We start from the raw sequence: 24,167 nt of genomic DNA, 5'->3' as shown, positions 1-24,167 counted from the left end.
GGGCGCAGTGCACCAATATCTATTTTGTTATAATGTAACTTATTTGTAACAAGAGCCTTAAATTTAAGCAAATAAAAGGAAGCTTTTTACTTTTGTTTCTGCAACTTGTCTTTAATGAAAGGCGAGACAAGATTTGAGAAGACACACCATTTGAAGATAACAAATGATCTGTGTCACGTGATTAAAGAGTCAAACTAGACAAACACTGAAGCGGAATTTTCCAGCACGCTATTAAGCCCAACAAGAAACGCTTTATAATTTCAACTCACCATCCTGTGTAAGTTAGAACAAGCAATGTTAATGACTTTGTTATTATAACCTGAAGTAATGTTCATTATACAGAAGATATTTTCTAAGTTCAGTGTCAATATCCTTGAGTTCATCATAGATGTCAATAAAATGGAGTGAAAGCCTAAAATAATTACTCCAGCAAATTTGAATATTTGAAATTATTCTTGTTTGTTTGTTTGTTTGTTTTAGTTGTTTGTGGTTAAGCACAAAGCTACTAAATAATCAGAGATGACGAGAAACCCCACTTGTATAAAAAAAAATATATATGTAAAATCGGCTGGTTTGGGTTGAGAATATGGCCCGGCATGGCCAAGCGTGTTAAGGCGTGCGACTCATAATCCGAGGGTCGCGGGTTCGCATCCCCGTCGCGCTAAACATGCTCGCCCTCCCAGCCGTGGGGGCGTTATAATGTGACGGTCAATCCCACTATTCGTTGGTAAAAGAGTAGCCCAAGAGTTTGCGGTGGGTGGTGATGACTAGATGCCTTCCCGCTAGTCTTACACTGCTAAATTAGGGACGACTAGCACAGATAGCCCTCGAGTAGCTTTGTGCGAAATTCAAAAAAAAAAACAATGGGTTGAGAAAAATTTTTATGCAGAGGAGCGAACTACTAAACGGGCTATCTTTGCTCTGCCTATCACTTGTATTGAAACCCAGTTTTTGGCGTTTAAGCCTTTTGATTTGCCTCTGAGCCACGGAAGAGATCCTATTATTATGGAATGTTGCCAATACAAATGGCTAAAGTTGTTTTGGTACATGACGGGTGCGTTTTTTACCATAGTGTTTTATCCTGATAATATCATTTCAGTTTAAACTTTTGGTTTGATAGTCTTAAAAAAATCCACGTTTAGCAAGTTTACTTCAACACAGTTTAAAATTAGGAAGCTATATTATTAGCAGAACAATAAATGTATTGTTTTCCTTTTAGCTTGTTTATTTATTTATTTATTTTGGAATTTCGCACAAAGCTACTCGAGGGCTATCTGTGCTAGCCGTCCCTAATTTAGTAGTGTAAGACTAGAGGGAAGGCAGCTAGTCATCACCACCCACCGCCAACTCTTGGGCTACTCTTTTACCAACGAATAGTGGGATTGACCGTCACATTATACACCCCCACGGCTGGGAGGGCAAGCATGTTTAGCGCGACGCGGGCGCGAACCCGCGACCCTCGGATTACGAGTCGCACGCCTTACGCGCTTTTAGCTCTGAATGTTAACACGTTCCTTTTCCTATCAAAACTTAACACTGCTGGTTTAAAATTCTAGCGTTATTAATAATTAATAGGACATAGTAACAGTTTTAGTTTAATGTTTTAAAATACTGTATTATTAAAAATATTTAGGATGTAATTACTCATGAACACGATGTTCCAAAATAACCCTATTACTAATAATCTGGCTTGGCATGGCCAGGTGGTTTAGGCGCTTGACTCGTAATCTGAGGGTCGTGGATTCGACTACCTGTCACACAAAACATGCTCGCCCCTTTCAGCCGTGGTGGCATTATAATGTGACGCTCACTCCCACTGTTCTTTCGTAAGATAGTTGTTCAAGAGTTGGCGGTGGGTGATGATGTCTAGCTGCCTTTCTTCTTGTCTTACCCTGCTAAATTAGGGACGGCTAGCGCAGATAGCCTTCGAGTAGCTTTGCGCAAAATAATTCGGGATATTAGTGCTAGTTTTATCTTGGTCTTCAGTATCATATCTGAGCTTAAAACAAAATTTTTCTACCACAGTTGCACAAAATAAAATTGTCGTTACGTAACGACAACACGCGTGCTCAGCTAACTTTTGATAAGGAAGAATATCAAAACAACATGAGCCTTGAGCATTTGCACTCACTTGTTTTTGTTCTCCACAAACGTATCAGTAAACACCACTTGGTTACTTTCACTCAGGTAGAGCAAAAGGATATGCATTGATATTGTGTATGATGGTAGCTTAATCCATAATAATCTGTCTACACGCTACGGGACAAAAGTTACGTTTTAGTTATCATTCCTAGAAATGCTTGAACGAAGTAACGCGCTCCTCCTTCAGTCCTTAATCTACGCATCCAGCCAGACAACCGGTCGTTCGTGATATCAAATTAAGTATCAATGTGAGTAAAACTTAAGTGACTTTTTTTTTTCTGTTGAAGTTACCTAATTGTACATTAACGTGCTTAGTGAAACCTGTATAATTAAGTCAGAGTGGTAAATATATCAGTTTTTTCATTCTCCTCTCAAACTAATAAAATAAATGAGAGATCAAATGGTAACAGTCGTATTGGCATGTCATTTAATGTCTTCCGTTGTAAAATTATACCTAGCTCACAAACATTTCTAAATGTGTATCCATAATACAAACGAATAGTTGAGCGTGGTTTGGTTTGTTTTGAATTTCGCAGAAAGCTACATGAGGGCTATCTGCACTAGCTGTCCCTAATTTAGCAGTGTAAGATTAGAGGGAAGGCAGCTAGTCATCACCATCCACCGCCAACTCTTGAGCTACTCTTTTACCAACGAATAGTGGGACTGGTCGTCACACTCTAATGTCCCCATGGCTGAAAGGGCGAGCATGTTTGGTGTGAGCGGGATTCGAACCCAGGACCTTCGGATTACGAGTCGAACGCTTTAACACGCTTGGCCATGCCGGGCCGAAGAGGAATGTGTGTGTGTTTGTGTTTTCTTATAGCAAAGACACATCAGGCTATTTGCTGAGTCCACCGAGGGGAATCGAACCCCTGATATTAGCGTTATAAATCTGTAGATTTACCGCTGTATGAGCGGGGGACCGAATACATGTCAAAGGAAGCAATAAACAGTTGTTTCAGAAATAGAAAAAACAGCGTATACATTCATTTATTGTGATGTCTATGATCGATTATGTTTTATATTCATTTCTAAACTAATTTTTTAAAAAAAAACGTTACGGTTAATAAATGACACGATGGAATTTTTGGCAAGTATTTTGATGTCGCCTTTTTAGATTATGGTTTCAAACGTTAATATACAAAATAAAGTTATATTTATCAGGCATTACTCATAAATAACACGTAACCTTTTTAAAACGTAATCGCCAAACCTGTGTTGTTTAATGTACGATTTACAATCAGCATACTTCCTAAGATATCCTGACCTCCACATTGTATTAAGTGGAAACAAATTGCCCGTCAGAGCTGGACAGTTCTTTATTTATTTGAGTAGGGTTGTTTATTTATGTGCCATTTTTACGCTCATGGAGTTCTTAAGACAGAACTAATCTCGTCTGTGGTGCATGTTTAGACAAAATGCTTTTAGACATTTATATAGATAATAAGGATAAATTTCTGCTGTAATAAACACTTTTTTATGTACAAAATGCATTTTATAAATATTCTATTACCTTTACAAGGTTTCACTAAACACAAGTTTCGTTAAGAAAGTTACATATTTTCCCTTTATATAAAGTTGTTGTTTGTTACTAATCGCAAAGCAACATAAAGCTATTTGTACTCTTCCACAATGGGTATCGAAACACGGTTTCTAGTGATATAAGTCCGCAGATATACCGCTGTGCCACTAGAGAGCTTTTGTTTAAACCGAAAGCAAAGTTAACCATCTTTGACAGAACGTGCATCATGGTACGTCAATTATTTAAGAAAATATGTTTCTTATTGCCACTAGAGGGCGATGCTTTCTTTATAGCGACATACAAGCTGTCAGCGCGAAGCAATCGCCAGATCAGATGGGTCAGAATCGTGGCAACAGTCGAACGGCCAGAGATCAGGCAGTGTCGTATTTAGGCATACGTTGTACACTGTCCAACTCGCCTCTTGCTGCTCTCTGCTGACAATATTGTACGAAAGGAAGATATCACAAGCCGGTGGAGTTCAGCTACGCTGAAGAGAGGTAAGGCCTTAAAGATTTTTTTGAAACACTATTCACCCTTTTGCTTATTCCAACACAGCAGCTCGGTCAGGGTAAACAAAACTAAAGCTTAATTTATCTTAATTAGGCTACCGACATTGCAAGAGTTTTAAATAGCTTTGTCATTTCTATACTTTAATACTGAAATGCTTATGCATTGTTTTTGATATCTTTATAACAATGAATGATATCTAAATAAACAGTTAACAGAAAATACAAGGCGACTGGTACTACGCCACTCTTTAATACTAATATACCTGACAGAGAACAATGAATAAAAACCTTTGATTTATTAGAGATCATCTTATGTTGAGCCGTGACGGTGACAATGTTAGGGTACAATTTACACAAGATAAAGGAAAATTTAGTTTACTTCAAGAATATATTGAACGAAAGCGCACTCTAGTTTTGTTCTCGATATTTCTCGTTTCCTCTTCATACTGACGTGAATTTTACGCTCAGGAGTAGCAAAGTCAGCAAGCCGACAACTTGGGAACTGTGCGTGTTCCGTTTTTGATAAATGACCACCGTAGTACTCCAAAATACAGTCATTATTGAAAACTTAAAAGATTTATTTCTTTGATATTATATACACTAAAGTATTTGAGCTTTATCCTGTTAGGTAGATAATGAAATGCTTCCATTTGTTATTCATTAACCTCCACGCCTGGCATGATATATGTTGCTAATAACTGAATAAATTTTGTTGTGTTTTTGAGACACTTATATGTTCACTTACTGTTCTATTCAGTGTTTATTTGTAAAGTATCATATACTTCAATACAAATACGCACTTTTTCAGAATTGACACTTTTTTATTCAACGGTAAAATTAAGGCTAATGTGATTCTATTTTATTTATCGCACATTTTGTGAAATGTATACTAACGTAAAGTGAGAACACGGCGTTGAATATATTCGCAAAAACTATAGAATAGTATGAAAAATTTTTTTCATTGCAGAATGTTAGCAAATTGAGAGTCCAAACAAATACAGCACTCTGTGTTTATTTATTTTCTATACATTTTTTTCCAGATCGTTTATCAATGTTTTAGAACGTTAATTAATATTATTTTTAAAGTCATAAGTGATAAGCAGTCTTCATATGAAAGAGTATGTGTGTTTTCTTAGAGCAAAGCCACATCATGCTATATGCTGAGCACACTGAGAGGAATAGAACCCCTGATTTTAGCGTTGTAAATCCGTAGACATACCGCTGTACTAGCGAGGGCCCATATGAAAGAGAGTTTGCCCATAGAACACAGAGGCTTGAAATTAACCAACTCATCTGTGCAATAAATACATATTCTTGGTTCTGTAATATCTGTTTTCCATTTATCTCAGTGTATTTAATAGATTAATTTATAAATTTGCCGAAGTTTATACAAAGCTGATTAGAAATTTTGTGATCACCTTCATCATTAATTAAAGTCGAAGTAGACATGAATCTGATGATTTGATATTTAAATCATTCATTGCACATAAGTTATACATACTATGCACATCTTCATAAACCCAGTCATGGGATAACTAAGGACGGAACCGGATGGATTTCCGTCTGTTAAGACATAAGTGTTCCTTGTCTTCGGATTGAGCCTCACTGTTAACCCACGTTGCTGCTACTATAAAGTTGGTCACAAAAAGGTGTTATATCTCTTTAAAAATTTCACTTTAATCACTGAGTATACTACTGTTAGACTAGCATTACTACTGCTGTTTTGATAACTTAAAGTAAAAATAAATATAAGTAACTGGATCGAAGCATAATGATCGACAAATAATTAAATCTCACTAAAAAATTAAAAACAGTTCAATCGGGAAACGTTTATTTCAAAATGACAACACCAGGTGCAATTATAAAGAGACAGAGAAATAGAAACGCATAGGAAGCAATACAATTTCGTTATGATGATGTGTAAAGTCCTTTAAAAATCATCGAAAATAATATAAACCTATACTCCGAAATAGAACTTAAAGTCTTAAGATATTTTTACAAGGTTTATTTATTTCGATGTCAACAACAACAGTCTAGAAGAGAATCAATGATTGGTCAATACTTTAATTGTAGCACTTATAGGATGTTATACATAGGTTTAATCGTAATTTATAGGAGTACTTTGAGTATGCTAATGAAGTGGAATTTTATCACAGATGCGAGACGTATCACCATAAGTTTGTCACATATCTATGTATTTGGTTTATGATCAATCTTCGACAATTTGGCAGTACAACGCTGCTAGAGATACAAATTTATATCCATTGAACGGAACAAGTATGCGTGTGTAGCAAGATTGTTAACAGATGTGAGGCAAAATAGTGTTGACAGAAAAATGTAGCACACCAGAAGGTTCGGGCTTTCAGCCATAATCATCTCTTCCTAATTTCTAAGAACGTTAGTTATTGATAGATGAAGCTTTATATCAGATAGTTGATGTAATATTGTAATTCTTAATTAATATACATAATTAATTTACCAGATATTTTAAATAAAATGTTATTGGATGCTTAATGTAATATTTGATCAATCTTTGGAATAAATTTTCTACTAGTAGTTCGAATAAGAGATATTAAGGATTCTGAAATTATTTGTCGTACAAATAGTTTGAGTAGCATTTGAACCAGAGATTTTCTAACGATGCCCTTTAATAATTTAATAATATATTAACTTAAATACGTTCCTAAGACATTAAAAAACCGTTGCCATATCAATCACAGACCACATTAATAAGAAACAACTGTTGAGTGTTAACAATGTTTAATTATGTACATTAAGATTGAGAACACATAACTTGGACATAATAAGACTCTGGAAAATGATTATTGAAGAGAATAAACATCTGTTTCTGTTTGTAGTTTTGTCCTACTCGAGGTAAGCTCCTGGTTAGATTTAACTTATGAAGATAACGGAAAAAAACATAGCTTTGAAACTTAAATTAAACTTACAGTAGTTTCATCTACAAAGATAATTATTCCCGTTATATTACATAAGCAACCTCAAAATTTTGAAACTAAGGTATATGGTGATTACAGGGAAGCGAAAGCTGGCGTAATTAAACCGTGAGTTGTTCACTAGTTTAAATTGAGGTTTAATTATATTATTATATATCATTATCCTTTTACAAAGACCTAGAAAACCTTCAGAACATCGAATACACGGACATAATTGGCTAGCTATAAGTCACCATTGTTCAAAAACTTAAAAGATCATTCTCGAACTTAATACTGTTTTCAAATTAAAACTTTCTTTTCCATTCATAATACAATGGTAAACAGTATATTATAATTTAAAGAAGGATTTATGGTAACAGCGCACAACCCATCCTTGCTTCCATCGTGCGCGTTCATTATGGACAATCTTATAATACCCCCTGGAGAACAGTAAAAGTAAATTCTAATTAAGAACCTAATCCCTAAAATGTTTCTTTATTTCAGATAACTTTTGTTATGGATGTCCGCATCATTTTTTTATTTCTTTTATTCTGAATATTTTATTAACCATAACTTCCAAGTCGTTATTTGAAATAGTTTTTTACGACTGTGACTTCGGGGTCTGTTTAACATATACTGATCTTGCTTATGGATAATCTTTCAAGAATAGCTGAATATAAAAAAGGATACTTAGTTTATTTATTGCATATGAAAGTTACTTTAATGCTAAAAATAATTGAAATGCACCTTCGGTTTCAAAATATTTACTTATTTTCTTGGGTTGGTCCAAAACTCGCGCATCTAACGCCAATAGCAGATCGATGGAGGTCCCAGGGATGTATCGAGTTTCTTATTCAGAATTACAATTCTGCTTTCACTTTTTAGTTAACTGAAAGACGTCCAGTATCTCGTTTACGTTCGGTCGCATCTAAAAAACAGTATGTCTTTTTATTAACAATACACACATTACACTTCCAAGTTGGATGACGAAATTTGTGTAACAGACCTGAGTAAATCCATAGGTTATTTTAAGTTGTTGGTGTCCACTGTCTCGACAAGTTATCTCAGTTATTCTACGGAAAGCGAATATTTAATCTTACATTTCTGATAAATTCTCTCTTCTAGAACGAATGTGGAACATCGTACATACATGGCACTTAAACTGTATGTATGGCAAAAATCACTGGATTTATCAAACAATTTTCGTTTATTTTATTTTGAATAATTCAATTAGCCACCGTTCTTTGGTTTAGTAAGAACAATTAAAATGTATTTGTATGTTTAACACTATATATTTTTCGTATCCTTTTACAGTTTAGTAGAAGTCATAAAGGCATTTGTATGCGTTTCATAATGAATGTTTTTGGTATCCTTAAGCAGTTCAGTAGGAGCTATCAAGGCATACTTATGTTTAATAATAAATCTTTTAGTATTATTACGTATTTCAGCAAAAATTAAGAAAGCATATTTCTATGTTAAATATTGTTTGTTTGTTTTGGAATTTCGCACAAAGCTACTCGAGGGCTATCTGTGCTAGCCGTCCCTAATTTAGCAGTGTAAGACTAGAGGGAAGGCAGCTAGTCATCACCACCCACCGCCAACTCTTGGGCTACTCTTTTACCAACGAAGAGTGGGATTGACCGTCACATTATAACGCCCCCACGGCTGTGAGGGCGAGCATGTTTGGCGCGACTCGGGTGCGAACCCGCGACCCTCGGATTACGAAGCGCACGCCTTAACGCCCGTATGTTAAATAACAAAGGCTCTTGGTAGCCTTCCGTAATTTAATAAGTATTATGAAATCGCACGTGTGTTTAATAATGAATACATTTAGTTAATTTCCGTAGTTCAGTAGAAGTTATGAACGCATATTTCTATGTATAATAATGAATTGAATAATTCTCGTTTCACGGTTTCATAGTAATGGCACAGACATGACTCTGTGTTCATTAAATAATTCATTTTTTTGTTTATTCACGCATAACAGTCTGAATTAAATTGGAAAAAAAGTGCGTCCGCAGAATTTTTATCAGTTTTCACGGCATGCTGCTCAGCACATAGTACCGTGCAATATTCTTCGTTAGCGAAGAAAACGTATTATTATAACATCCTTTCTTTGCCGTGATTAAACACAATATTCGATAAGCTTTACAAATCTACTGGTCAGTTTTTAGCGATTTAGCAAGTGATCCTTGTGCCGGTAGATATTGTAATCTAATTGCGTAACGTTTCGTTTACCAAGTCGAACAGAACAAAGGAAAGCTAGGCTAAGCGCTCCTGAACCATGTAGCTGATGATTCAGCGCAAATTAGACCAATTGTGCGGACTTGGCACTGCCACAAAGAACGTGTCTATTCCCGCGCATTCCACGTGCTATTTGCCGTCTCTCAACGCGTATCTAGGCTGTGTTTAGCCATGTGAAGTATCACTACACGCCGTGGTGGTCATATTGTGTTGTTCAAAATACCATTATCTCCATGTAAGTGCTTTTCCAGTGAGTAAATTATCTTTCCCTATAGTTGTGTATGTAAACTGTACAAAGAAGACAAGAAGCTGACTTGGCAAAAAAACAAAAAGTGTTTTATAAAACTGATTATTTAGTTAAGGCAAGAATAAACAATTATATTCGACAACGATTTCCTATAATTTCTAACATAAAAATAGAAATAAAATTAAATAGTAGACTATCGATATCTTTTAATATAGACATTTAAAGCTGATTGAGTTTGGATATTATTAAACTTTTTATTTTGATGTTACTATGTGCTTATAATAGATATAATTATACACCACTAATAGTATATAATCTCTAATATACCAATACTCCACTAATCAGAAAGTAAAAAACCTATTATCGTTTAATATTTCTGTCACTGAACGTTATGATTTTCTTATGTACAATATCATGATATACATGTAGTATTGAAAATAAATGACAAACATGTGACAAACATTGTGATTTTACAATAATGTGACAAACATTGTTCTGAACATCGCGATATTATTAACTAGTGACATTTTGATTTTATTAATAAATGATAAAATTATTGGCTTTATGAACAAGTGACATACATTGTGGTTTCATAAATAAATTGTAAACACTGTGGTTTTACAAACAAGTTACAAACATTTCGATCTTATAAACGAGTGAAAAACACCGTGGTTTCATAAACAAGTGAAAACCATTGTAGTTTTATAAAAGAAAAGAAAGAAAAAGAGACAAACATTTTTGTTTCGTAAACAATTTACAAACATTCTGGTCTTTTGAAAACAGGGCAAACATCATGGATTTGTAAAGAAGTTTAATCACGTTCATTATCCAGCTTCGTTGTACAAGTCCAAAGACAACTCTTAATATAAATTAACTCTAAGTTAAATAATAGAATAATAAGATTGAAATATATCCACAGAAAACAACTGGCTGATACCTTCGGTTTAACATACAAATTATTATTCGTATTTACGTTTATTATTTTATCCTACCAGATCTCATGGAAAGTAATTTTTCTGTTTCGTCCATTTTCAATGCTTTGCTTTGTCGATTGCAGTGAGAGGTTTCAAGGTTGTCGATTCTAACTATGGTTGTATTTGTTTATAATGTGTTTAATTTCAATAGCATATTTTATAATAGATGTTATATATTTATTTTATAAATAATCTCTCCAAAGCTTATTAGCACATTTTCATGACAACACGTGAATAATTTTGCCAGATTTGCAACAGGGTGGTTTGCCTGAAGAATTCTTCTAAACACTCAAATATTTAAAGGTTTTGTTTAGAAAAGACGATTCACTAACATAATATATTTGTATTTGATTCTGTAACCCTTGAGAAAGTCATAAGTCGAAACGTCACATTAGGTTAAATAAAATATTTGTTGTTGCCGTTCTGGGACGTGTTAGTTTTCTCTTTCTCCTTTTGTCAGCATCGTTTCAGTTCTCCAGTTTGTAAAGTTTAAAAACTGATACATTTAATGATTTTGTCCTTGAAATATTTTAAGTCCTGGGTATTGTGAATAATACCAAATAACTTCAAACATTTATTATCAAAATCTGTAACATGAGAGCTATTACTGACAGCGAGAAACAAGAAAAATTCTCTCAACTTTTCGGAAAAATGCAACTTTTTCTTGACCATGCTCATTCTAAAAGTCATGTTGGAAATTGCTGCTCACTTCTAGTTTTCGAGTAATGATAGATTTGTTCAAAATATTCTTTTATATTGTGAAAACAATAACAAGTCGAGAATGAGATAATTTAGCCCATCTTGTGTGATTAGATGAGGCAGTTTATAATAATGTGTCACAGGAATATAATTACTGGATGAAGATAATTCATCCTCTTCTTCACAGGATAAATCTTCTGTTTCTCAGTACTCTGATTGATGTAATACTGGAAGACCATCCTCATGAGGTACTAGTTTCGTTGCAGATGCAATATCTGGATATTTAATTCATTGTTTAGTTTCGCCTGAATATTTAGAAACATTAGTCATGCATAATTAACTGTCAGTTAGGGTTAGGGCTCACGCCATATCATAGGAACTACAAATGTCATACTTGCTCGCTTCTTATTCAGTCACTGCGTCAAGCCAGATGTGCAAACTGTAGAATACATATGTGAAGCTCAATGTTTGTCTTGGTCACCAGTTGTGTACCCAAAATAATGGTATTAAGTTATCTTTACCTTGCACGTAATGTTCTTCCTTCATGGAACTGTAATATATTTTCCACATAAATAGTGCAATTCGCTACAATTAAATCGAGAACAAACAGCATATATGAACAATATATTTGCAATTCTACATCAGTACAATAAGTAAATGTCTGAAATTATTAAAAATATATGCGCTTTGCCCATTGAGCTGTCAAGTAAAATTAATTTCACAACGTAAATCTATTATATTGAGTTGACTGCATATTATTTCAAATAGTACTAATAAAATATTGAGATATTAAAATAATCCAATATATAGAAGCGATGAACAAATTCTGGCTTCATTTTATGAAATCAGCTCCATCTAATTACCCTGAATTACTTAAGTTTTCTCTAGTAGCAAATGTTTTGTTGTCCACTGTGATAAATGTAGTTATACAGCCAGGGGAGTATAAACACTGTTTCACTTAGTAATCCAAGTATTTCGAGTGCTTCTAGAGCTTCGAATGTGTGGCCAACTTCGTGCTAAAGACAAATTGATGTTGTGAATCATTTATAAGTTGTAACAAAAAGAGTTCCACATTTAATAAGTTTTTGTTGCATTACACTAAAGTGCTGCCAGAAAGCCATCGGATTCCACTTTTCTGAAATCAGGGGAACTGAAAATCGAGAACAGGACCGAAGAGATGCTTCTGATTTTAAACACATGAAATAATTAAAATCGCTAAGAAATGCATTTCAACAACAGTAATTAGTTTTATATTTCCAGTTGCGCAGCTATGTCAATATACAACATAATGCCGTTTGGAATTCTGGTTTAAATTTCAATATAATTATAATATTGTTATGATACATGTATTTGTATAAACCCACATGTAGAATTCGGTCATAGTTATATATAAAATTTTGTCTAACTATGTATACAGAATGTTTTGGTATGTACATACTTGCTTGTCTAAATGTTTATATAGAATACACTCATAATAATATAAGCATTTTGATCCAGCTATATATATAGAATACTCTCGTTGTTATATATCAATATGTGTTTGTGTGTGTTCTCGTTTAGATGTTTATATAGAACACTACTGTGGTTATATACGTGCGTTCCTCACTATATGTGTATGTAGGATAATTTTGTGGTTTATATATATATTATTTGCTAAGCGTGTACATAATATTTCCATGGATATAAAAATTCTTGTCTACGTGTGTACATAACAATTTATTTTGATATAAACGCCTTGTTTGTAAGTCACTGTCTTAATTGTTGAGTAATAATCATTAAGTCGTCTTACAGTTTACTTGTAATCCGAGGGTCGCGGGTTCGAATCGCGGTCGCACCAAACATACCCGCCCTTTCAACCGTGGGGGCGATATAATGTGACGGTCAATCCCACTATGCGTTGGTAAAAAGAGTAGCCCAAGAGTTGGCGGTGGGTGGTGATGACTAGCTGCCTTCCCTGCTAAATTAGGAACGGCTAGCGCAGATAGCCATCAAGTGGCTTTGCGCGAAATTCAAAAAACAAAACAATAGTTTGCCACTTGACATATGATACCCTAACTGTGCATACAGCTAACAGGTAAAAAACGCCATATTCATGTTGCATACAATTTTTAGTTGTTATTGTATCTCTTTATTCTTAAGCCAAATTCAAAATGATACACACAGGCTTTATATAGATATATATGCATAGCTCTCAAAGCTTTCAAATATGGAATTATTTAGAAACAAGGTCGATACCAATAGAACATGTGAGATTTAAACTATATTCTAAGAAAAGAAACACAACCTCGTGTATTACCTATTCATTTATAATAGTAACTTACCTTTATTTTGCAGAACGAATCGGGTGTCAAGGAACGTTTTGTTAGTTTTCAATGTAGTAATAATTCATAACCGAAGTTGAATACAACAGAATACACTTGCTGATATATATATATATATATAAACCGTTACAGCATTTTAAATAAGCAGCTTAGAAGTGTTACAGCTCTTACCAATAAACCATTTCCAGGATGACTAAATGTATCTGATTTGAACCAATTTTCTTCACATGTTTGAACTTATTCTGAAGCGAAGTCGAGAAGAATAAAACTGATAATTTATATTAGCCTAAAACAAAGTCATGGAAAATCACTTTAAAAACTAGCAGCATCGTCAGCTTTTATGACAAGATTTTATACAGTGGCAAATTTCCGATAAACAAACTTTCTCGAAATTACTACACAGATAAGACACTGACCTGTCACTGCTGTACTTCACGTATCTGAGAATTGGAACTGATACGCCACGTAAAATGTTTTCTATTAATTCGCGACTCTGTGACGCCACAAAATGTCACTCTTGTACTGAAATCCAGTAGGGTGAACGTCTACCATGAGCAAAGGGTGTCTAATGTTTTGATGACGTCATCAAACACAGTAAACAATATATATATATATATGAATAAATATATATGACGTACAAAATTTGCGTATTTTTGGAGAAAGCAACCGTTTAAATTTGTTTTCAAAATGTACATGAAAAAATAGCTGTAACTAAAATAACTATTTTTCATGGTATAGTGAAAAACATCTTGCGATAGATTTTGTACCAAAACATTATCATGATGAGCTCCCACGTTAATGTAAATATCATAAAGAACTCGTTTATATATGAGACATTTCTTTGTTTTAGAATATCATAACCTGTCATTAAACTCTATACAGAATACGAAAACGATATAATTTAGACGTTTATACTCATAAAGAGATTAGAATGATCAGAAAACTAGTTAGTGTCTATTCCAAAGTAGTTAGATCTGTCTCTTACACAGTTTAGTGAGTTAGAAAAATATTCATTACGACCTGTAGCGACTTTCTATCTGTCTTTCGTTCTGTGAACGAGAAAATTCAGAACACTCCGTGTGATTCCTTTAGAACTCAGAAAAGTATATGTGTGACGCCTTCATATTTGTGGTTACCTCAACGGAATTTTAGCATTGTACATCGCTTTAATATAGTAACATCCGGTGGGCATAATGTCCAGTGGACCACATTTGTACAACAATAATTAAACAAAATTAGTTCTCATTAATACAGATTGAATACTTTTTACGTACACATGTACAGAAGAGGAGATTAGAATTAGTAGACACTATGGAAAGCGATCTTTACTGGCAGTAGTTTTTCTGTATTACAGACACTTTGTTAACTGGATATCTTGAAGAAACTTTCTGACGTTAATAAATTGTGTATATACGTGTGAGTAATGTTCAAATTTCATAGCTTTTCGAAGGACAACTCTTAACGACTAGACTGCTTTAAAGTACACTAATTTTAAACACTCGAACTTTGGTCAAATCTTTACTTTTAGAATTTGGTTCAGTTCTCATACCTAAAATAAAACTTCTAAATGTAAGTGAGAATTTGTTTAGAAAAGTCCATCAAAATTCAAACATATATTCTTTGGCACTTAACATATTTTCAGTTGTTTAGTACTTTTTAAAAATTCGAAACAAACAATGTGCTGGTTTACAAATATGGCCATCTTCTAGCTTATTTTCACCTTTTCATGGTTACGTCTAAATGTAATATAAATTACAGATTAAAATAGTTTTCATTAGGAAAACAACTGATATTGCTTTAGCGAATATAGATATTTATTGTATTAATTAATTACAATCATATTTCAAAAATATGAAGTCAAAAGCGTGAGTGCTAAGTGAGGGACTCTTTCAGTTTCGTATGATAACGTACACATATGCACAACACTAATTCGCAGTTATAACGCTTTGTAGTACAAACCTAATCAATGCAACTTATTCCTGACGGTAAATTTGATATAAACCAATAAACAAGTATATACATTACGATGTTTACAGTGTTCGGCGTATTTTATTGTCGTAAGGTTTACATTGTTAGGTAGGTTCATTTGGTTTACTCAATACAATTATGGACGAAACATCCAGTCTGCTTAATGACAATGAAAGTGTTTTTATTTCTTGAGTTAATTGATACAATAAGCCTAACTTCAAAGTTGTTGTCAATAGTGAACTGTTCTTGTTTTATACTGCTGAAACTGTGCTAATATTTTGGAAGAAATTTAAAATTTAAAATTGTACAATCACCAGGTAACACCAAACCTATCAGCAAATCAAACGTCTCAGTTAAAAGCATAGCCCCACAACATTGTCATGTCAAATATAAACATATAAACCTGTTTACTCCAACATAAATAACACTTTCTTCACACGACTGGTGTAAATGTTTTGTCTAATTATGCCTAGTTCTTTCATAAAATTATATGTTTTAAAGAAGCTATAAAAAAACTGATTACCAGACTCAGAACAGCTTCAAAACATTTTGTAGTTTGACCCTTGAGCCTTTACATTACAACATAATTTCTTGTCCACAGTTAACTCACAAATTCAATAAATGTCACGAACCTATTGATGTCTCTTATTCTTATTTTTGTCCTCATGCTATTCTACACACCATGTGGACTGATTGTAAGATCCTGTGCATCATTTTGTTAAGTTACGTGTTGAGGGAAATTAGTATCGCATATCTTATTTCTGAGTGTATTAAAATTTCGACTTTTTCTTCTGTTGCATGTTACATTCTTCTCGTATGATCTGATAATGCCAAATCAGGTGCATTAATTTCACTTAAATGTATCATAGTAAGCTACACACAACTGAAAGATAGAACTGTCGAGAATTACAACTCGTGACCCTGGTTTCACATGAATTTTTGAAACATTGCTGAACATCAGTTTTCTGTCTATTGCTTGATCCCATATTTTAAAGTTTTATAAATTTTCATTAAAACTCCAGTTGCTCATCTATAAGTTTGAGAGCTCATAACACCGCATTCAGGGTTCGATTCCTGCGATTGTCACGGTACAGACAGGTCATCGTGCAGCTTTGTATTTAAATAGAAGCAAAGGTTTCGTCGAATATTCATATTGTAATTAAAATATTTACTTGACATACTGATCTGTATCTCTTGTTTGTTATTGACTTTAAGCAATATTTCGTAAACTGCTACTTACACCATGACATTTTGAGACAATAATCGTTTGACACCGTTTCCATATCGATTCGTGTTAAATGAACATACAAGCAGTGAAAATCCTAGTGTAAAATGTAACGTATACTGAAATTTTTATCTCCGAACTCTAACCAATGGTATAGTAATAACGTAATTGCGTCTATTTTTATAATAGATAAAATTGCGAGCGGGAATTTTTTACGTGCTTCATTAGTATATGCGTCATCAATGAGTGGGAGCTCCTTACTGTAGGTAATAAAAGATTGAGCGAATAACTCTATACAGGGTTTACTATTGATGAAGCTTCTTATATTTTATTCTTACACTACGAACTAACTTATTACAGCCGGTACTTAACAAAATGTTCTACTAAATCTTTACTTCTTTATATAAACCTTTTTTCTATTACCGTCAGGTTACTAAGTAGAACTTTCTGAAAAATAGCAGTTGAAACTGGTTGTTAAACTACATGAACATTAAAGATAGAAACTTGTAGAATTCAATATTTCTTATAATTACAAAAGGCACTGAGAACTTATCTAACCATCTAAATAAAGTAACTACTCGTTAGATAAAAAAAAAATAGAACGTGGAGATAGATGGACAAGGCTTTCACAATAACTATTGAACTCGTTCTTGGAAAGTACAGGCTGCTAGCATGGTATCTCTACTGAATTCTGGGCACTCTATCATAGGATTAACTCTATTCTACTTAACTATTCTCATTTTTACAGTAAAATATGTAAGAATCATATTAGCTGGTGAAGGATTCAATACTTCAGATGGAGATTTGTTTATCTAGAGGTAAGAACTTTTCAGTAATGCGTTGATAACTTATACTATCTAAACTAAAGCTTATGGGAATGTGGCCCTGTAAGATGTATACACATTGAACACATTAGACGTCTGAAGAACATGTTATAGCACCAAGTGCCTACACTGTGTGCCACAATAAATCTTCTCCGTGGTAGCTAAGTCTTCTAAGTTCCATAATGTGTCACGCTAAACTTTAATTTACTAAGATATCCGTGTTTGGTATGAATGTTATTCCATTTAATAAAACATCAAAATACGCTCAATGTGCTGTTTTCATTCATTTGAACACAACAAGCACATCGTAAAAATCGTACCAGTGAATGGTACAATAAGCTGATAAACCTATTGAATGCTAGGAAATATTTTTTGTAATCAAATATTTCTGTTCAAACAACAAAACAATCCAATAAAACAGTATAACATTTGTTTCTTATTTAAGTACCTGAGGCTCAACATGCTAATTCTGTTGTATATGTTTGATATTATTGTAACGCTTTACTTCTGTTCGTATTGTTGTGTAAGAACCCAGTTGTTAGCTCTGTACGTTGTTTATAGCCTTCAGATTTGTGAAACAGTTTCTTGTGTATTGTTGAAGCTCCTCCACAATTCGTTTGAATGGTTAATAACAATGGTAGAACTATGGTATATAAGTTTCCTCAACGGAAGTATGAAATGATAAACTTCGATAAATCATATATTCTTAAGCGTTTCGGTAACGAAAAATATTCCTCGATTCAAGTAAGAAAACGTATTAAACTAAGTAATTAAAGAGAAGGTGGTAATATACACAGCACGTTCTATTTTTCAAGTACACCATGCACTAAATTTATACCAGTTCCCAATAGTATAATTCCGTTTTCTGATGACGTAGGCTAGCATCGTGTAACGTTCTACACCATTAAACTGAACTGCCTGACGCTGCCGTTATCGTAAAAGTAAAGCAGCTATGACGTGTGCACGAGCTTCTAGCCCTTAATCATTGATGTTAATATACACTTCTCGTTTAACACTAACAGGTTTGAAAAACGACATAAATAAAACAAAAGAAATTTTTACACGTTTGTGTGTGTTTGATATTCACCACTTTTTTAAAATGAATTGTTGGTTTTCGAAAGTGTTTATTATATTTCGCTGGAAAGGGGTTGTATTGCAATTTCCTAAATATCAAAATAACTTCACTGCTGAGAGTAAGCAGAAGAACTGGACAGTATCCATTAGGGTTAAGTACTTTCACTGTACTGTATCACATATACCTTCATCGAGCTTTGGTCAGTAAGCTAAACGTAAATAATTCTCTTGGACTTTAGATTGTCAACGACAACTCAGCATTCCAAATGTGATCCACTGGAACAGTAGGAGCTCTCACAAGTAACATAAGTATATGTATTTAAAAAAAAGCACATTTAAGCACATGGTAACTATGTGCAGCACGCAAACATATTATCTTGGTTACAGTATACTCTGTGAATATTTTAATATATAATGTAATAATAACATTAGTATACTACCGTGACACATTTTATTTTCTAGTGAAGTTAACGATTCTTTGGTATCGAGAGCAACAAAGTGGATTCTCCTAAAAGCGCTATACTATTATTGTAACGCAGTTTCAAGCTAATAATAAATCACGTTATTGAACAATATAACTATAGTAAATTTTCAGATTCTTTATGTGTAAGAAATGAATCGTCAAGGTTTATCGTAAGTACGTGTAAAGTAGGTCAACAAACACTATCTGAACAGTAAGTGTGAACAGCAACGTAGCAACTTCATACAGGTAACTGTTTGTCTCAGAAAGATAAACGAGGGCTATTTGAGCTTAGCCGTACCTCATTATAAACTGATAAACTTGAGGCGATGGAGCTGATTAATACCACCCACCCGTCAACTCTTGAGCTACTCTGATCTTATCGAATAGTAGGATTTCATCGTCAATTTTATAATGCACCCATTACTTGAAAGTGCGTTGTTCGTTCATGTGATAACAGGCTTCGAACCATGAATCCCTGGATTCACAATCCTGGCATGTTAGCCACTCTGCCATGTCAGACCTTATATAAATAATTAGCGTTTTGGAGTTCTCAGGTTGTGCAGGCTTTTGTCAAACAAATCACAACTACCAATGCTAAATCAGTTTCATTTCACCAGAATAGGCTAACCAAAACTAGTATGTGTAATGACAGTAGGTTTATAACTCCTGCAGTGTTTGTCACAGGTCTAGTAGTTTCATATTGCTGTTACTTTAAATTCTTCCATTGGTTAATCGTTATTAGTGGGCTACAAAGTATATCTCAGTTTTTTTCAGCTTTATTTTAGTAGTATCATATTGTTTCTTAGTTAATAAACTCATATAGCTGTATATCACTGGAAGCCTTTGCCATTTATCAACTAAATTTATGCTTCTGCTGTTGTTTTCTAGTCTGTATACTAGACTAGTACAATTTAGGCCAAAATGTCTGCGTATTTTGTAACAAATAAAATCATTATTTTTGAGACGGAATACAAATACGTTTGGTGCTGTCAAACTGAGAAATATATGTTATATTAAAATCTAAGTATATAATTTGTATAATGTGACATCTTTTATGGACATCATAAACGACTTATTAGAAGAACAAACAATTTTATCAAAAATCTGTAGCAAGATGTGTAATTCAGCATTTCACCTATCACAACAAAACTTTACCAAAACATACATGATGAGAAATATATAACATCATACTATTATAAGTAGCGTCTGTAACCTTATATCAGCCCAAAGTAAGCATTCAGTACTTTACTTTGTTGGTCTTCCGAATATTCTAATAACCTTTGAAAGCAACGTTACATAGTGTCGATGAGGTTAATAATACACTCCATTTATTCGGCTCAGTTTTATCCAACAGTCCACAATGGGATTACAATTTGGAGACTTTGCTGGCCATGAAAATCTTGTAATACCTCCTGGGCGAGACAGTCTTGTACAAAACGTGTATAGCAGATAGTGGCATTGTCATACTGAAACAAAATTATTGCCAAACATTGCCTTAACATATGGCAGAAATATCGACTCCAAGTGGTGCTTGTAAGAGAAGCCATTGACGTTTCTCTGAAGAATATTAAGAGCAGTTTCTCCATAATAATAAATAGCTACCTAAACATGTACTGCACCACCACATGTGTGTTCTCTGTGCGAAAGACAATCTTCTCTCATGTATTCTTCAGGGAAAAGGCGAAAACAAATCCTACCATCAGCTTTAGGAACCACAAACAGTACTCATCTGAAAAGATGACATGTTGCTGGTTTCCTAACTATAAGTTGGCATACTGTCTTGCTTAAATAACACGATTACGACAGTGAATTCTGGTTAATATCGGTTTGCAGATAACACCTACTTGCAAAATAACCCTCCACCCTGCATCATCCATCCTAAGGAGATGAGCTATTGGTAAAGAAAAAAAGGTCATAAAAATGCGAAATGCAAAACAGGAAGTTTCTGTGTACCCCCAAATGGACCTAATAAACCTCCACATCAATTTTGGTGAAGAAACGTCTATATCCAGCGAAGTAGTCGCTGAAATACATACAATAAACTGTTATATTTGTATAGAAACACGTTTCATCTCCATATTTGTTTGCTGTTACTTTGATAGTTTCATACTGTTAATACGATATATATCTCTAAGGAATTTGTCTCTAATAAATTAAGTTTTCGTATTGTTTTTCTACACTATATTCGATAGTATTTATTATAAATGAAACAGTTTGCGTGTTGTTGCTTCTCTATTTATCTACGCTAATGTTCATAAACTAATATTTACATGTGGCGACCAAGAAACCTAGTAATGTCTATATTTCTGTCCAGTTTAGTCATGTTGTTTTATGTTGTCTAGTTATCCTGTTTACACTACTTTTTATTTAGGGTTTACATATAGACAGCTCGTAAATTCTTGTCAGACCCTTATAATTGCGACTAAAGTTACACCATTTAATCGTTTTTCACAACTAAAGTAAAACCTCTTTCCACACTTGAGTGTGTCTGTCACGAAATCCACTAAGAATATCGATCAGTTAGGATCTTTCCTCCTTATTCTGGAGTTTTAACCCAAGGGAGTCGTGACAGGTATACGTCATTCAGCTATTTCAGCTCAGGTTCAATATTTCTAAACCCTTCCTAAATAATGTCACTAGAATCCAGTCCTCGCGCACCTTATTCCTGCCTCATGTCACATAGTTCCCTAGAATTTATTCTCATCCAAACTAACTTCCAGTTAAACCTTTTTTATGTATCTTCACACCTTTAAACCTAGTTTTCTTATACAAGTACATCTCATTTATTCTTGTCTTATGTATTTTAATTCTTCTAGAACTATCTCTAATTTCCTTCTGTCTTACGCCTCTTCACTCTTCTGGAATCCAATTATTGTGCATCTCCCAGTTACTCCAGTATTATGTATTTTAATTCTTCTAGAACTATCTCTCATTTCCTTCTGTCTTACGTCTCTTCACTCTTCTGGAATCCAATTATTGTGCATCTCCCAGTTACTCCAGTATTATGTATTTTAATTCTTCTAGAACTATCTCTCATTTCCTTCTGTCTTATGTCTCTTCACTCTTCTGGAATCTAATTCCTGTGTATCTCCCAGTTACTCCTGTCTTATGTATTTTAATTCTTCTAGAACTAGCTCTCATTTCCTTCTGTCATACGCCTCTTCACTCTTCTGGAATCTAATTTTTGTGTATCTCCCAGTTACTCCTGTCTTGTGTATTTTCACTTTATTTTTCAGAACTTATATTCTAGTTTGACTAAAATCTATTTAGTTTTGCAGCATATCATTTTAAACTTATATATCACAACATTATACACTTAACTTCTAAATCTTCTTGTTTTATATCACTTTAACTTACAAAGAGATAGGCATAGTTTAACCTAGTTTCAGCTGTTCGTTCAAGTTTTATATTAGGAGTTAGTACCATTTTATAAGTATGAAGTTTCAGCTCTGTGGTTTCCCTGCATCGTCTATTATGGTCAGTCTGATAGCCATGATTACGTTTTATTAACTGACACCTCTAATTCTTATCGTAAGAAGTTTTCACGAGCAAAGGAAAAGTCAATTTTAGGCCACATTTCTTTACAAACCTTTAATGTGCGTGGACGTCTACTTTTAAGTCCCCTTTCGATGAAACTAAATGAACAAAAGTTTATTGGAGCCATATGGATGATGGAATGGAATTATTCGGACTCAAGTTTTTTAGAACTTCTTTTTCATAACTTCAAGAGGTGACTGTTAAGTTGGGAACGTTTGACTTATCAGTACTTATTAACTAACTTCTTGTTTAATATCTTGAGAGGGAGACCAGGAGATGTGCTCAGCTTCATTGCTATAGCCTCTTGAGTCGGAAGGTTCACTTTCGTAGTCATAGCTTTTGAGGAAAAAAGTATTACTCTAATTTGAGATTAGGTGTGATTTTGGAGCTCACTGTCTAGACACTTTGCTGTGAGAGAATCACTTAATCACGAATAACACTGAAAAGCTCCCTCCTTCAAAATTTTGTGACCTATGGCTCTAAACCTTTTACAATATCTTAATACGAATATTTCTCTTCAGAAGGAGTGGTGAAATAGGTCTGTCAATGGTGTCGTTGCACTTTCAGATGTTTTAGAAATAGAACAAATTGTATATAAGTGCGAAGCATGTTGTTCATGGCTCCACGAGTCACATAGGCTGTGACGCACCACTGTATTAGCATACACAAATCGCTTACAAAGAGCAATAAACCATCTGTAGAAGAGAGAACTTTGACGTAATCTGGATCTATCTTGAATAAAGCTTATTATTCGTTTCTGCACTTCACTATAAAAAGCTCGCTGTCAGTGTCCCTACACGCTCAATAAACTTTACTGTTAAATCAGTCTAGAAAATAATTGTAATTTCTTCTAAATAGAAATAAATATATAAGTCTTGTACAGCAATCTCAAGTGCAGGTGAATTGTTTGTAGTCAAAACTGCTTTACGTATCAGGTGTTACCTTATTTCTATGTGGTATGTTCCCAAGCTCTGCTTTTCTCATCTACAATATTGGGTACGTTTTAAATCCAAATTCATCTTACCTGTAATCTTTCATTTCATTATCATAAAATGTATGATTCCAGTGTCTTTAACTGCTAAATAATCACGAAACTGTGTATGAATGCTTGTATTATTTCCTACAGCACATGCATATTTTATTTTTTACAAACATAACCATTACAACCAAAATGTTCAGGGTATTAATTAATCATTTCATGTTAAAGAAGTAAAGCATATAGCCTCATTTTAAAACTTCAAACAGTACAATATTTATGTCTTCGTAACGAAGCAGCTGTCGAAACACTGATCAAAATTACTGTTCACCGTTCCCCAAGATATCTCGAGACATTGCTCGAAATTACTAGTACTCTGCTTCTTCACATATCTCTTAACGTTGGTTGAAAATGCTAGAGAGAGTATTTTTATTATGTTGTTTTGCATCCTGATATAAATATAATTAATATTTGCATCATCACATATTTGTTTTTCATTAATAATTTTA

At 33.8% G+C, this 24,167-nt stretch overlaps 1 protein-coding gene across 1 annotated transcript in view; it reads left to right on the top strand.

Moving 5' to 3' along the window:
* Positions 1-3,992: 3,992 nt before the first annotated feature.
* LOC143229677 (protein O-mannosyl-transferase TMTC2-like) overlaps positions 3,993-24,167 on the top strand; it is a 262,964-nt gene continuing 242,789 nt past the window's right edge. Inside the window, exon 1 of the mRNA XM_076462361.1 lies at positions 3,993-4,161. The gene's annotated coding sequence lies outside the window, so the exon portion shown is untranslated. The remainder of the gene's footprint in view (positions 4,162-24,167) is intronic.

The sequence above is a fragment of the Tachypleus tridentatus genome, chromosome 10, assembly GCF_004210375.1.
Source record: "Tachypleus tridentatus isolate NWPU-2018 chromosome 10, ASM421037v1, whole genome shotgun sequence".
Taxonomy (NCBI): domain Eukaryota; kingdom Metazoa; phylum Arthropoda; class Merostomata; order Xiphosura; family Limulidae; genus Tachypleus; species Tachypleus tridentatus.
This window is presented reverse-complemented; position numbering and strand designations above follow the sequence as displayed.